Source organism: Sceloporus undulatus, chromosome 10 (assembly GCF_019175285.1).
Source record: "Sceloporus undulatus isolate JIND9_A2432 ecotype Alabama chromosome 10, SceUnd_v1.1, whole genome shotgun sequence".
Classification (NCBI taxonomy): domain Eukaryota; kingdom Metazoa; phylum Chordata; class Lepidosauria; order Squamata; family Phrynosomatidae; genus Sceloporus; species Sceloporus undulatus.
Genome location: NC_056531.1, coordinates 11144016 through 11159217, shown reverse-complemented (window position 1 = coordinate 11159217; position 15202 = coordinate 11144016). Strand labels below are relative to the sequence as shown.

At 42.7% G+C, this 15202-nt stretch overlaps 1 protein-coding gene across 5 annotated transcripts in view; it reads left to right on the top strand.

The window, feature by feature from the left end:
- Positions 1-2917: 2917 nt before the first annotated feature.
- LOC121916417 (septin-2) overlaps positions 2918-15202 on the top strand; it is an 88408-nt gene continuing 76123 nt past the window's right edge. For 3 of the 5 annotated variants that reach the window (XR_006100872.1, XM_042441442.1, XM_042441446.1), the window contains exon 1: positions 4918-5031. The gene's annotated coding sequence lies outside the window, so the exon portion shown is untranslated. Of the gene's footprint in view, positions 2938-4917; positions 5032-7624; positions 7645-15202 lie in introns of those variants that run through there. The other 2 variants (XM_042441443.1, XM_042441444.1) reach the window with 2 other exon arrangements.

Here is a 15202-nt window from a genome sequence, read left to right as displayed (position 1 = left end):
CAGCACATGGAAATACGCTCCACCTGTACGGTGCAGGATCTCTGTCTGTATTCTATATTACCATATTGGAGCTTGCCCAACATTTGAGATTCTTAGGGGATTGCTTTCTCTTTTCCACATCACTTGCAAAAGCATGTTGAAAGAGGACAGGTCTTCTTAGTGGTTGCCCCAGGCTGTGGACCTCTGGTCCCCACATTGTTCTCTGTCTCCTATCAGGCAAACCTTTTCATTTATACAGGCTTTTGGCTATGAAGTGCTTGCTACAAAACGTTATTAAACTGTTCTCCAATGCTATCACTGATTGGTTTTACCGAATTTTGTTTTAATATACGTTAAGTCCTCCATATCCATGGACGTTTTATCCATGGCTTCAATCATCCATGGTTGGAAAATACTTTAAAATATATATAAATTCCAAAAAAGCAAACCTTGACTTTGCTATTTTATATAAGGCACACCATTTTACTACCCCATTGTATATAATGGGATTTAAGCATCCATGGATTTTGATACCTATTGGGGGGGGGGGGGGTCCTGGAACCATTCCAGCAGATACCAAGGGCCCACTGTATGTTATAAGATGCCTAAGGCTTTCACTAAGAGAAGAGCTGGATAAAAATAAATAAGTAACTTCATAAGCAACTTCCAGTTCCTCAAGTTGCTTCCTCAAGTTTTCAAGAATGTAGTTGGACTGCCATGGCTTGGACTGCCATGGCTCAATGCTATGGAATCTTGGGATCTGTAGTTTGCTGTGACACCAAAGCTCTCTGACAGAGAAGGCTAATTGTCTCACAAAACTTCAAATCCCAGAATTTGATAGCACTGAGCTTTCCTGCAATTAACATCACATCTAGTGTGATTCTTAGCTGGAGAACTATATAGGAGGGGGAATTATTAGAAAAACAAGTCTTCCAACTTCTTTCATTTTGTTCCAAACAGTGTCAGGGTTTAGTGAGTTTACTTCTTCTTGCACACACCTCCCCCCCCCCCCCGCGGACGTTCAGACTTCCTTTTTTGAAACTTGCGGGTTCCCAAAAATAGATAACGCGATGAAGAAGCATCACGGCATCAGGAGCTTGCCCAATTGCCCAACTTTGCGCTTCTATGAATAGGCCACTGGGCAGTCCTGTCATCGCCAATTTGGAAACTTTGGAAACTAAGGGTGGGCAACCTATAACCCTCCAGATGTCAACAAACTGAATTTTCATGATTCCTCACCACTGAGTATACAGTGGGCCCTTGGTATATGCTGGGGTTTGGTTCCAGGACCAGCCATGGATATCAAAATCTGTGGATGCTCAAGTTCCATTAAATACAATGGAATAATAAAACGGTGTCCCTTATATAAAATGGCAAAATCAAGGTTTGTGTTTTGGATTTTGTTGTTTTTTTTTCAAACAGTGGATGGTTAGTTCACTCTGTAGATGCAGAAGACCAACTGTTTGGTCATTTGGAGGACCACAAGTTGCTCAATATTAAACAAGTACAACCTGACAAGTGTAGGAAAAAAAATAGAGTCAAAGAACTTGTATTCCTGCATGGCAGGGGGTTGGAGTGGATGGCCCTTGTGGTCTCTTCCAACTCTATGATCCTATGAGCCCAGAAGGCCATTTCTTGCCGTTTACTGCACAAACTAGTCATTTCTTGGAATCTGGGATTCTTGTTGGGTAGAGTGAAAGTCATGCAATGAGTTTCCAGGGCTGAGCAGGAATTCAAACCCTGGACTCCGAGTTCAGCACTCAAACCACTACACCACACTGGCTCTGAGTCTTACTCCTGAGGAAGCACATACAGAACTGAGTTCTGCTTCTTATGGTTGTCTTTGAAATTGCTCTGTCTGTTTCAAAATTATTTTAAGAACTATATTAGAAAATTAGAGAGGGCTGATCCAGTTGTGCAGTGGCTGGACTATGACTCTGGGGACCACGGTTCAATTCCCACTTGGCCATGAAACCCACGGGGTGACCTTGGACAAGTGACACTTTCTCAGCCTCAGGGGAAGGCAATGGCCAACCTTCTCTGAACAAACCTTGCCAAGAAAACGCCACAACAGGGTCGCCTTAAGTCGGAAATGACCAGAAGGGACACAACAGCAACAACAATGGATGGGGAAACAGAAAGCCCTATAGCAGCAGTTTTCAACCTGTGGGTCACAATCCTTTTGGGGGTCGCACAACTCTTTCACAGGGGTCGCCTAAGACCATCGAAAAACACATATTTCCGATGGTCTTAGGAACCATCGGTTGGGGCGACCACAATATGAGGAATTGTATTAAAGGGTTGCAGCATTAGGAAGGTTGAGAACCACTGCCCAATAGAGTGCCTTTGGGCTCTACAGATATGGTATGGATCAGGACAACACTGGACTACTTCTAGTCTGAAACACATGTACGGAAGAGCAGATGAAGTAAAGGAAGGGAAAGCAGGGGTGGGGGACACAGGGTTCACACTTTCCCAAGATTGGATTTATTTCTCCTTTAAAATAGCATCCTTGGGCATGTGACTTATATGTCAATTGTCATTTGTTTGTATGCTTTTTTGGAAAGGGTTAATATTGCCCCAAATGCCCTAAACGAAGAGGATTCTAACTGCTACTCTAACCCAGTTGTGGCAGGAAAACAGTTAAAAATAAAGACAACTAATGAATTAATTTCTAGGGTAAACAGCAGACGACTTTCATCGTTACTTATCTAAACACTATTGTTTTAACAGTCTGGTGGCAGAGACCAGGGCACAATTGTCCAGGCAGCCACATTTCAAAGGTTAGACTTTATCTGCACAGACATTACGGGCCAATTTTCCCCCCTAGCCTGTCAACAAGATAAAACTGTGAAATAATAACGGATCCAGTCCTCCAGCAAGGTCTCCTATGCAATCTTGACTGGAATGAGTGGCTACTGCTCTTACGGGATCCGGATTCGTTTGTCAGGAAAGCGGGTAAGATATTTTACTTCTGGATTGTACCCAGGTTTAAAGCTTGGGAAATTTACTTTTTTATACTACAACTCCCAGATTTGTCCAGCCAGCCTGTTACTGTTGTTATTGCTGTGTACCTTCATGTTGTTTTTGATCTTAGGGCAAACCTATCATGGGGTTTTCTTGTCAAGATGTGTTCAGAGAGGGCTTGCCTCTGAGGCTGAGAGAGTGGGACTTGCCAAGGTCACTCAGTGGGTTTCCACAGCCAAGTGGGGATTCGAACCCTGGTCTCCAGAGTCGTAGTCCAACATTCAAAGCACTACACTATGCCGGGTCTCCAGCCAGCATGGCCACCTCTGAAAAGAAATATGGCCACTCCAGTTCCAAGCTCTGACCAATATTCATGAGAATGATAAGGCCAAAAGTATTCCAAATTAAATTCAAATTATTTTGGTTTATTGTTGTCTGGTTCAGAAGTGGAACTCAGGCAACACTCCACATGTTTTTGGACCACAACTCCCAGCCCCTCTAGTTGGCATACTCAGTACTGAAGAATGATGGAAGTTGCAATTCAACAAGCTTTGTACAGGGAAGCCATAGAAAATCCATAAACACCTGGACAATTTCAACAGGAAAGAAGAAACTCTTAAAGTAACCAAAGGGCCTGAACAGACAGGCCAAAATACAGCTGCTTCAGGTCACTTTGGAGGGATGCTGTTTAAATGACACACGCATCTTAAGACGCCAGAAGCTGCACCAAAGCTGCGCTCCAGCCCTTAGGATTGGAATGTGGCTTTGGTGCTGCTTCCGGCCTCTTAGGACACATGAATCATTTAAACAGCATCCCTCCAAAGTGACCTGAAGCAGCTTTATTTTGGCCTCTTCGGGCCCAAAGTTTGGCTACCAGTCTTGAAAAACACCAAAATCAAGACCCAGCAATTGCAAATGAAAACCACCCAGGGTCAGAGGGGTTTCCCAGCAGACAATGGATCCTTAAGCAAATGGACACACTGAGGCCTTGCCATTCAAGCACAATACACAGATTAACATGCAAACCACCTCCTCTCAACTAATGGTATATATACCCCCCTCTCTTCCATGCCAGCATTCTCTGAAGATGTCAGCCACAGCTGCTGGTGAAACGTCAGGAATAAACTCTTCTAGAACATGGCCATAGAGCCCAAAAAACCCACAAAAAACTATGGATGCTGGCCCTGAAAGCCTTCAACTTCACAAACCTTCCTAGCCTTTAGAGCCAGTCCCTAGAGAGGTCATGCAGCACCTGAGACTAACTAAGGTCCAAAACACAGAAATAACCCAGTTTGGGACCGCTTGAAGTGCCCTGGCTCTGTGCTAGGGAATCCTGGGAATTGTAGTGTTTGTGAGACATTGAGCCTTCTCTGTCAGAGACAGCTCTGGGCCCACAATAAACCACAATTCCCAGCATTCTCTAGCCCTGAGCCAGGGCAGTTCAAGTGGTCTTGAATGGGATCATTTATGCAGTGTGGTTTGGACTTAACTAAAGTCCCGAACGCACTGCAGAAATAATCCAGTTTGAGACCGCTCAAACTGCTCTGGCTTAATGTGAGTGAATCCTGGGAATTGTAGTTTGTTGCGGCACCAATGCTCTCTGACAGAGAAGGCTCAATGTCCCACCAAAGTGCAGCTCCCAGACCTCCTTAGCATTGAGCCAGGGCAGTTCAAGCGCTCTCAAACTGGCGTATATCTGCAGTGTGTTTGGAACCGAAGTAACTGAACGAAAGGAAGAGGTTGGCCGCAGGCGCTTTCCTGGACCAAAGTCGCCTCCTTCCCCAGGTGCATTCAGGTGCAAGGCTGACTTTGAATTCACCAAGAACCACAACCAGAGGCCTCCCCTGAGAAAGGCCTGAAAGTAAGGGCAGGCCTCAGCCTTTCCCAGAGTGAGGCCAGCTGAGCCAAACTCCTATAAGGGCATTGGCAAGGAAGGAAGGCCGGAAGAGGCGCGCCGCTCTAGGACTTGGCCTCGACGCCTCCTCCGCTCGCCTTGGCCGGCCGCGGGCATCGAGGCGACGCCTTCCTAGAGCGTCCGGGTGGCGCGGGCTCAGGCAGAACTGACTGAGGGAGACGGGGCTGACGGTAAGGGCACCTGCCTTGCCTTCCCCGGCCTTCGGGGTCAGGAGCTAGGGCCCCCGGGGCGGCTCCAGCCGAGGGAGCAGCCTCCCTGACAGCCTGGCCTCTAGCCGCCAGCCCCACTGCAGAGGGAAGCCGCTTTGACAGCACGACAAACTCTCCAGTGCCCAGCCTTCCCTGGCATCATGGAGCCAGGGCAGCCCAAGCGGGGTCAAAGCGGGTCCTCTCTGCAGGGCGGCTGGAAGCTAGAGGGGATTTGCCTCCCTTTTCTTCCTGCCTTTTGCTAGGGATGCATCAGGAGGAGGGAGGGTCCTTTTGGTGCTGGGAGGAGGGGAATGGCCTGGAAACTTCGGGGGAGGGGGGGAAGGAGAGCTTCACAAATGGTTTCTATACAGTATGTGTATATATATATATATATATACACACACACACACACACACACACACACACACAGATACACTCACTTGTGTGTGTAGTATCATAGAATGCACACACGTGCTTTAAAATTATTTTACAGTGCTTTAGGTGGGGGTTTTCATTGTTTTCACATGTTTGCATTTATATATATTGACAGAGAAATAGAGTATATATACATATATATATGGAATATATATATATATATATATAGAGAGAGAGAGATTGATTATATGTGTGTGTATATATAAATATATATGGGTTATATATATTTATATATATATATAGAGAGATTATATGTGTGTATATATAAATATATATGGGTTTATATATATATATATATATATATATAGAGAGAGAGAGAGAGATTATATGTGTGTGTATATATAAATATATATGGGTATATATATATATATAGAGAGAGAGACAGAGAGAGAGATTATATGTGTGTGTGTGTATATATGGATTTTATACATATATAGAGAGATTATATGGTTTATATATATACTGTATATATAGAGAGACAGAGAGATTATAAGGACTTTATATATATGGAGAGAGATTATATGTGTATATACATATAATTTATATGTATATATATATATATAGAGAGAGATTATAATATATATATATATGGATTATATAGAGAAAGCGACAAAGATTATATATGTGTGTATATATATGTCTTTTATACACACACAGATATATATATAGAGAGATTACACGCACACACACACGCACACACATACATATATATATATAGATTATATAGAGAAAGCGACAGAGATTATATATGTGTGTGTATATATATGACTTTTATACATACACACACACACATATATATAGAGATTACACACACATATATAGTGTATTTGTGTGTGTGTGTATATATATGTATATATATATATATATATATATATGAAATATATCACAGGCATATAATCTCTCTATAAAAGTTTATGTATATTTGTGTGTGTATGTTGTTGTGTTCAAGTCCTTTCTGATTTACAGCAAGCCTAAGGCAAACCTATCATGGGTTTTTTCATGGCAAGATTTCTTCAGAGGGGGTTTGCCATAGCCTTCCTGTGAGGAGGCTGAGCGCATGTGACTTGCCCAGTGTCCCCCAATGGGTTTACCTGGCCGAGTAGGGATTCTAACCCTGGTCTTCAGAGTTAATAGCCCAACACACAAACCACTGTGCCAGGCTGGCTTTCAGGTTTGCCCTAGGGTCACTATGAGTTGGAAATGACCTAAAGGCACACAACAACAAGGACTGTATATAGCTCAATGGAACAGGTATAGGGCTTGGATGCAGAAATCTGTTTATTATAGCCTCACCTGCACTGAAGGGTATTAGTAGTAATAATACAGTATTGTTGTTGTTGTTATTATTATTATTATTATTATTATTATTATTACAGCTCGCATTCTCCAAACTAATATATTATTGTGCCCTCATTATTAATTTTATCAGTACCCTTTATTCTGAAGGGGCATTGCCACAAATAAACCTGGCGATTCCTGCATGCCAGCCATGTGCTATTTAGGGTTAAACAGACTGAGTTTCCCTTGTCCAAAACGCTTGAGACCAGAGGTGTTTCCGCTTCCAGATTTGTTTTTGGATTTTGGAACCCATGTTTAAACCAAAATACATTTATGTTTTATATGCACTTTATACACATAGCCTGAAGGCAGTTTTATACATAGGACATTTAATAACTTTGTGAACGTATCAAAGGTCCAAAACACACTGCGGAAAAAATCCAGTTTGAAACTGCTTTAGCTGCCCTGGCCCAGTGCCAGGAAATCCTGGAAATTGTAGTTTCGTGTGGCACCAGAGCTCTCTGACAAAGAAGGCTAAATGTCTCACAAACACTACAGTTGCTAGGATTCCTTAGCATTGAGCCACGGCAGTTAAAGTGGTCTCAAACTGGACTATTTCTGCTGTGTGGATTGGACCAACATTTGTGCATGGAAGTGTCAGAAAGCAAAAGTATCGCTATCTCAGCCACCCTTGGGGATGAGTTTAGATTTTGGAGGATTTTGGATTTCGGAAATCCTGATGAAGGTTAAGTGACTTGAAACTAGGTCTCTGAAGTCTTACCTTGGGGCCCTTTCTGAACTACTGTACGTTTGCGCCATCCTTGACATCTCTGCTTGGAAGCTTCGGAGAGAAAGTGATACAACTCTCTTCCTGAGTCCTTGGTAAGCTCCTGTCATTTAGACTAGACACTACAGAGATAGAGGGACAAAAATTATGACCGGCAGCTTTTTATGTTTTGCTGGCAAGGCGATTCAACAGGCAACGTCACTATATTGGATGGGGGTGGTAGCTGGTGGTGGAGGGCTCTGTAGGGTGGAGAAAATTCCACAACAGGCAAGAGTTCATACTTTGGGACTTTGTCTATATGTAAGAAAGGTTAAAGCTGTGGGGGTTTTGCTTGTTCACTATCTTCTAAGTCCGTCTTTGGGAACTAGACTTGTCAGTCTTTGCTCCCAGGATATTTTGTCTTCATCAAATTAAAAATCATCAAATAATATTTCTTGGCCACAACACACACACGATTTCATGTGGCAAAGTTTGGCCTCTTATGCAGCTTGAAAATCTGCTCTAAAAAGTAGGAATACCCCTTTTTCTTGGTATGTCTGTATCTTGGGGGGGGGGGGCTGTTAGACGTCTGAACCCTAGTGTTGGTTGAATCTGGAAGAATTAGCATCCTGGTTCTATATTTGAAATGATTAAAGTGGACTGAGGATATTTTCCTTCTCTCTCCCTATGTAGACACTGTTAATTTATTCCTGAACGGAGAAGGATCGTTGGTTTTAGCATTGGTGGTAACGGGATGGGTAGGTCTTCTGTCGCACAAATCCCTGCCTAGAACTGACAGCTTGAACAAAGAAAAATAAAAGGGCAGATAGTCACTTAGTTTTCCAGTTTTGGGAGATATTGCTTTGCTTCTGGGGGAGCTGGCAGCACAAGCCTGTACATGTCTACTCGGATGTAAGCCCCATTGTTTTCAGTGGGGATTACTCCCAGGTAGGTGCATAGGAATGCTCCCCATGTGTAATACCTATGAACAAATTGCAGCCTTGTCCAGTGGACGGCTCTGAATTTCTGCATCTCATCCTCCTTTTTCCATTTGCTCATAAGCTCCAGAGTTTGTGCTTGGCTTTGCAATTTTGAAAGCATTTTAGGAATGCCACATAGATTCAAGGCATCCTGCTTCCTTCCCCACCCAACGTGTTTGGTTTAGGCTATATTCTGGTCATGAAACATGAATATCTTCTGCACCTTGCTGCAGAGATGTTGATTTTTCAACTCTTGCATGGATCCTTGCCTTTTTCTTGAAACAGTCCTTAATAAAGAAAAAGCGAAAAGTGTCTGGTGGCTTGTATCCAACCATTTCTTCCCTTCAGAGCTTATAAAATGTCTCTGGTTTTGGCATTATAAATGCATTGGGCCGCTTACTCGGTTAAAACTGGCTACAGACATATAATCACTGCTCCAAATTCCAGACGTGTAGGATTTGAGAGAATAAGGCAGGGATGTCTGAGCTGGTTTTTTAATCGCTTCAGAACTGCAAATGCTGCAAAAGATACCAGCTATGGCTGCCGCTATTGCAGTGGCACGAAGATGTTACCTTTATGAGTTTTTAAATGGACTCATTTTCTTAGGACCCTTTGCTTGGCCCCTAATCTCTAGAAGTTATTTAGCAAGGGAATGGGTACATATGTGCTAGGCGTTTCCTCAAGTGGCGTAGGAGAAGAGTTAAACTAGCTGAAAAGTGAAACAGTGTTCCCTCCCCTTGCAGAATCCTTTGTGTAAGCCGAAGCATGAAGGAAGCTGTAGAACCTACACCTATAATTATAATGTGGCGTGAACACTTGAGCAAATACTTGTAGGAAACAACTGTCAGTTCTTTTCCTTTTGCTTCTGGTTCTTTGGATCCAATCCAAAGTGTTGGCTCATGATTTTAGTGTTGGGACATACCTTGTGATTTCAAAGCTAGCCTTGTACAAAAGCTGGAGAGCCATCTTTGTGGGATGCTGTAGTTGCAAGCTTCTCCCATGGACAGAGGAGTACATGATAAGCTAGGGGGTGAGAGCTGAGGGCTCCTTTCCTGAATTAGGAAGAAACTCCAAGCAAACATTAAACCCTTGGAGCAAAATGTGTTCATGCTCCACAGTGCTTTATAAGAGAGGAAGGGTGAAATCAGGACAGTACTACAAGTAAAGCTTTCTAAGATATAACAGAGAAGCTGGAAGGCAAGAATGAGATATTGGAGAGAAGTGAGTAAGTGAGCAATATTAAACACTGGTGAATCTTAGAACCTTTAGTGTTGTGTTTATTCAATTCTTTAGTCATTATATGACTGGGTTTTGAAAGAAAAATAGACTGGGTGGTGGTAAGATAACTTGGAAGTGTGTTGGCATGCAAAGAGAACTTTAAGACTCAGTCCCACTGTGATCACAATCTGAATGCTCACCTTTCTCACTCTTTTTGGTTGGCTTTTATATATGTCATGCTAAAGGATGTGAATAATGTCAAATCAATTTTGTCCAAGTAGGGTTGACCATTCAGTTGGTCCTATATTGAAGCATAGCAGTTAAATCTTTTGCAAGATTGTGGGAAACTTTTGGCCTAGGACCAAGAAATGAAGCCGGAGAGTGACTGAATTTTGCAAGGCCAAAAGTAAAAGGGGACAGAAACACAGTCAGAACTCTGAATGCAACTGTTCAATGACTTGGAGAACTACTGTAATCACTACTACTGTAGTGCAAAGAAATTCTGAAGTGTAAAGATATATAATTCAGTGTCTATGTATGGTTGTGGAAGCTGGACAGTGAAGAAAGCTGACGGGAAAAAGTCAACTAATTTGAGATGTGGCGCTGGAGAAGAGCTACAGATACTGTGGACTGCTAAAAAGACCAATGGATGGGTCCTAGAGCCAATGAAGCCTGAGCTCTCCCTAGAAGTCAAGATGATTAAACTGAGACTGTCATACTTTGGACATCTCATGAGAAGACATGACTCACTAGAAAAGACAATAATGCTTGGTAATGTTGACGGCAATAGGAAAAGAGGAAGACCACATTCCAGATGGATAGACTGAGTCAAGGAAGCCATGTCCCAGTCTCTGAAGATGCCAGCCACAGATGCTGGCAAAACGTCAGGAATAAACTGTTCTAGAACATGGCCACATAGCCCGAAAAACCCATGAAAAACCATGTCCCATTCTTTAAGACCTGAGCAGGTCTGTTGAACGTGGAAGTCTTCCATCCATACAGGCGCCATAAGTCAACGTCATCCTGAAAACAGTTCACAACAAACACAAATTTTGCAAGAGCTAGCAGGATCAGAACAGCAGCAAAGTTACTTTAGTCATCTTGGTACATATGCATATTACAAAAACAACTTAGTTATTTGGTGTGAAACAAAATTGTTTAAAAATAATAATGCCTCATAGTTTTGACAGTGTTAAATTGTTTCTAAAAAACTATGTGACAGGAAGCCTTCTTCTATACAAGACAATGTATGGTATCTGATCATTGCAATTCCTAGTCTTGGTATTTCAGTTCTTCTTGTGGGAATGAATGCTTTATGTATGCTTGACACCATGACAGACTAGTGGAGACAAAATAATTTCCTCTGTTTTGCTAATGTTGATGATTCTTCTGATTTTATTATTTGTCCAACCCCCCCCCCCCCCGCTCCTAATAAAGTGGCAAAAGTTAAGAAGCTTGTTACAGTTCAGGACCTTGTGGCTCCATTGTAACATATAATTTAAAATGTCAATAATTTCAAAAAGGGAATTCAGTTTGCAAGTTTTGTCTCAGTGAATTATACTTTTAAAATGAAACATATATTAAAATATGAAAGGGGTTCTTGTAGCACCTTTGAGACTAACTGTGTGAAAGATGTTGTAGCATCAGGAATATCAGTTTGCAAAGGGGTCTTGTAGCACCTTTGAATCTAACTGCACCCATTTCAAACCAGCTTCAGGGCGGGATACAGAGTTGAGACGGCCATGGTCGCCTTAGTCGATGATCTCTGTCTGGGCATCGGCAGGGGAAGTGCGACCTTGTTGGTGCTCTTGGACATCTCAGTGGCTTTCGATACCATCAACCATGGTATCCTTCTGGAACGCCTGAGGGAGTTAAGTATCCGGGGCACTGTGCTTCAGTAGTTCTGATCCTACCTCTCGGGTAGATTCCAGATGGTGGAGCTGGGGGGCAGCTGCTCTGCAAAAAGAGAGCTGACATCTGGCATCCCTCAGGGTGCCATTCTGTCCCCCATGCTATTTAACATTTACATGAAACCGCTGGGAGAGATCATCCGGAGACGTGGGGCGCGGTGTTATCAGTATGCACCCAAATACACTTCTCTATGTCTCCGACTGATGCAGTAACTAAGGATGGCATCTTTCCTCTGGATGACTGCCTTGGTTCGATAATGGGCTGGATGAGGGAAAACAAACTCAAGTTGAATCCAGGGAAAACGGAGGTACTAGCGATAGGTTCCCCAAGTCCAGGGATGGAGATTTGTCAGCTTGTCCTGGATGGGATCACACTTCCCCTAAAGGACGAAGTACGCAGTTTGGGGGTACTCTTGGATCCATCTCTACAGTTATCATCTCAGGTAGATGCGATGGCCAAAAGTGCCTGGCATCAGCTTTGGCTGATACACCAACTGCATCCCTACCTGGACTGAAAGAACCTTGAAGCAGTGGTACTTGCCCTGGTAATCTCTTGTCTTGATTTCTGCAACGCGCTCTACATGGGGCTATCTTTGTACCAAGTTTGGAAGCTTCAAATGGTTCAAAATGCGGCTGCTATATTGGTCACCGGAACACCTAGATCTGACCATATAACACCTGTATTAAAATCCCTTCTCTGGTTGCCAGTAAGCTTCCGGGCACAGTACAAAGTGTTGGTCATAACTTTTAAAGCCCTATATGGCTTGGGCCCGAGTTACTTGAGGGAACGCCTCTCCCTACATAATCCTCCCCGCACTCTCAGAACATCCGGGAAGAATCTTTTGGATTATCCAAATACCAGATTATTGTCAACTTCCCACAAAGCGTTTACTGTCATGGCCCCTAAACTGTGGAATGGTTTACCAGTAGAGATCCGACTGATTACTACTCTAGAAGCTTTTAAGAAAGCAATTAAAAAGGACCTTTTCTGGCGGGCTTATCCCCCTGATCTTTTATAAAACTGAAGGGACATCCCACTCTTGAGTAAGTGAATGATATGTTGATATATGGATTTTAATGTGCTGTCTTGATTTTAAGATGTATTTTATATATGGACATTGGTGTTCCATTTTTATTGTTGTAAGCCCGCCTCGATCCGTAGGGAGAGGCGGGAAATATAAACTATTATTATTATTATTATTATTAACTGCGCAAGAGAAGTTGTAGCATAAGCTTTTGTAGACTACACTACAAAAGCTTGTGCTACAACTTCTCTTGCACAGTTAGATTCAAAGGTGCTGCAAGATCCCTTTGCATATTGATATAACGGATGGCTGTGTCATATATTAATATATGTTATGCTAAACAAAATTGTATAATTTTGTCATACTATCTATATGGACCTTGGGCAAGTCACACACTCTCAGCTCAGAAAACCCCATAATAGGTTTGCCATAAGTCAGAAATGACTTGAAGGTACATGACAATAATACAATAAAGTAACAAAATGATTTTCAAGCTGTAAAGGGGTGCTAATACAACTTTTTTTAGTTTTTCTAAAAAATTGCTTTTCATTGATGTGGAAAAAATAATAAAATAGTGTTTTTAAGTGGACCCATGTTTGCCTGATTACGTGAAGTTAGACGTTTTGTATACAGAAACCTTGGAAACTTTATATAACATCTCGTTTTGTTGTGCTCAGAAAGGGAAATCCTCAGATGTAGGCTGGCAAAGTTTACTTTTTACATCCCAGAGTTACAAAGGAAATGGCCTGGGTTCCTTCCTGCTTCTGCTGAGGAGGCCTCATCTTGTTCTGGGATTCTGATACGATGACATGTGTGGCGTTCTTGGGCCGAGAATGACTGAGCCTGATCTCTGTGTCCTTTTTGAGTATCACTTTCAAAAGGCTGCGCTCCCATGAGATCGGAAGTCTGTTGGTACAGTACATGTAGTTCGGAAATCATCTTTGATGAGAAGTGGTTGGCCAACTTATGTAATTGTCACAAGTGTCCCTTGATTTTTTTTAACCAAAATTCTGGTTCTAAAATATTTATGTTTAGTTTTGAATGTCTCCAGGAATAGCTGTAGCTTTGCAATCATTATTGGAAATAAAATAAAATAAATGGTTTAGTGTTTTGTTCTATTAGCTTGTATACAAGTGGCTTGGGCTTTCGGGAGTTGTGGTCCAAAAAAACCTTTCTAAGCTTTTGAGTTTCTGTATAAATATTGAGTGTAATAGGCATAGAAGTTTGAAGCTAGTGTGGCGAACAAACATTTAGTAGCTTTAGATGAGGGTAGAAGTTGTCTGTCGTCTTCTATATTGTTGCTGATCAGTCTGTTTTGCGTGTCAGGTTTGCCGTAATTTAGTTGTGATGCTCCTTAAGTTCCCTAGGCAATGATCGGCTTGTCTGCCTTTAGCGACACCTCTACATGGCAGTAACAAAGTGGCTTGGGAGAGGTTCCAACCATACTCTTATGCTGTGCTTTGGACATCTCTGCTACCAATGCAAAGTGTTGATCAACTTCCATCCACTTGACATGCTCTAGATGCATTGGACTCCCACCATCCCCAGCCAGTAAGAGCAGTGGACAGGATGATGGGACTTGTCGTACACAACATATGCAGGGTATCAGTTTGGGAAGCATGGTGTAGATGGTCTGTGAAATGCCTATTTTTCTGCCTGTTCAGTAACTGGGACAGTTTGAAGGCTTCAGCAACTGAGTCACTTGGCTATCGGCTGTCATGACATCCAAAACACTGGTCCTCAGATATTGCTGGAGTGCAAGTCTCCAAACTCTCTCACCGTTGACCATGCTTGGCTGCGGCTTCTGGGAGTTGTGGTCCAAAAAAACCCTTTCTAAGCTTTTGAGTTTCTGTATAAATATTCAATGTAATAGGCCTAGGAGTTTGAAGCTAGTGTGGCAAACAAACATTTAGTAGCTTTAGATGAGGATGGATGGTATGATGCTAAATCAGTGTCCCCAAGGAGGCACATCTTTCTCTGAAGATGCCAGCCACGGATGCTGGAGAAATGTCAGGAATAAATCCTTCTAGAACATGGCCACATAGTCCGAAGAACCCACAAAAAACCAATGAGGCACAGTTTCCTTTGAGATGTAGAAGTCCCTTAGCTGTGGCTTCTCTGGGTCTCTGATGTGAGAGACTGCACAAAATTATTTTTGTGCCCATTGGCTACAGTTGTCTCTTTTTTCCCTGGAAACTTGCTAGGGACCAGTAGCCGGTGGCTGGTATAAGCGAAAGCGGTCCTACTCAACGTTGTGGTCCAGGGTCCGCACCTTTGAGTAGGGCTGCTTTCACTTATACAAGGTGAAGTTGCAATGACAGTGCCAATGGTGTAAATTAAATCAGGGCTGAGATGACAAATGTGTATCTGTGAAGCACTTACGACTATGAGTATTGAATATCTTGCACCTGAAGACGGCTGAGGTTTTGTCTGCATTACCGACGCCGATTGCATGTGTAAAGCCGATGTGATTGTCAGCTGACCTCTAGGGGGAAAACGGTCTGGGATTTAGTCCAAGTGCTACTGAAAGCTGTGTTTGTA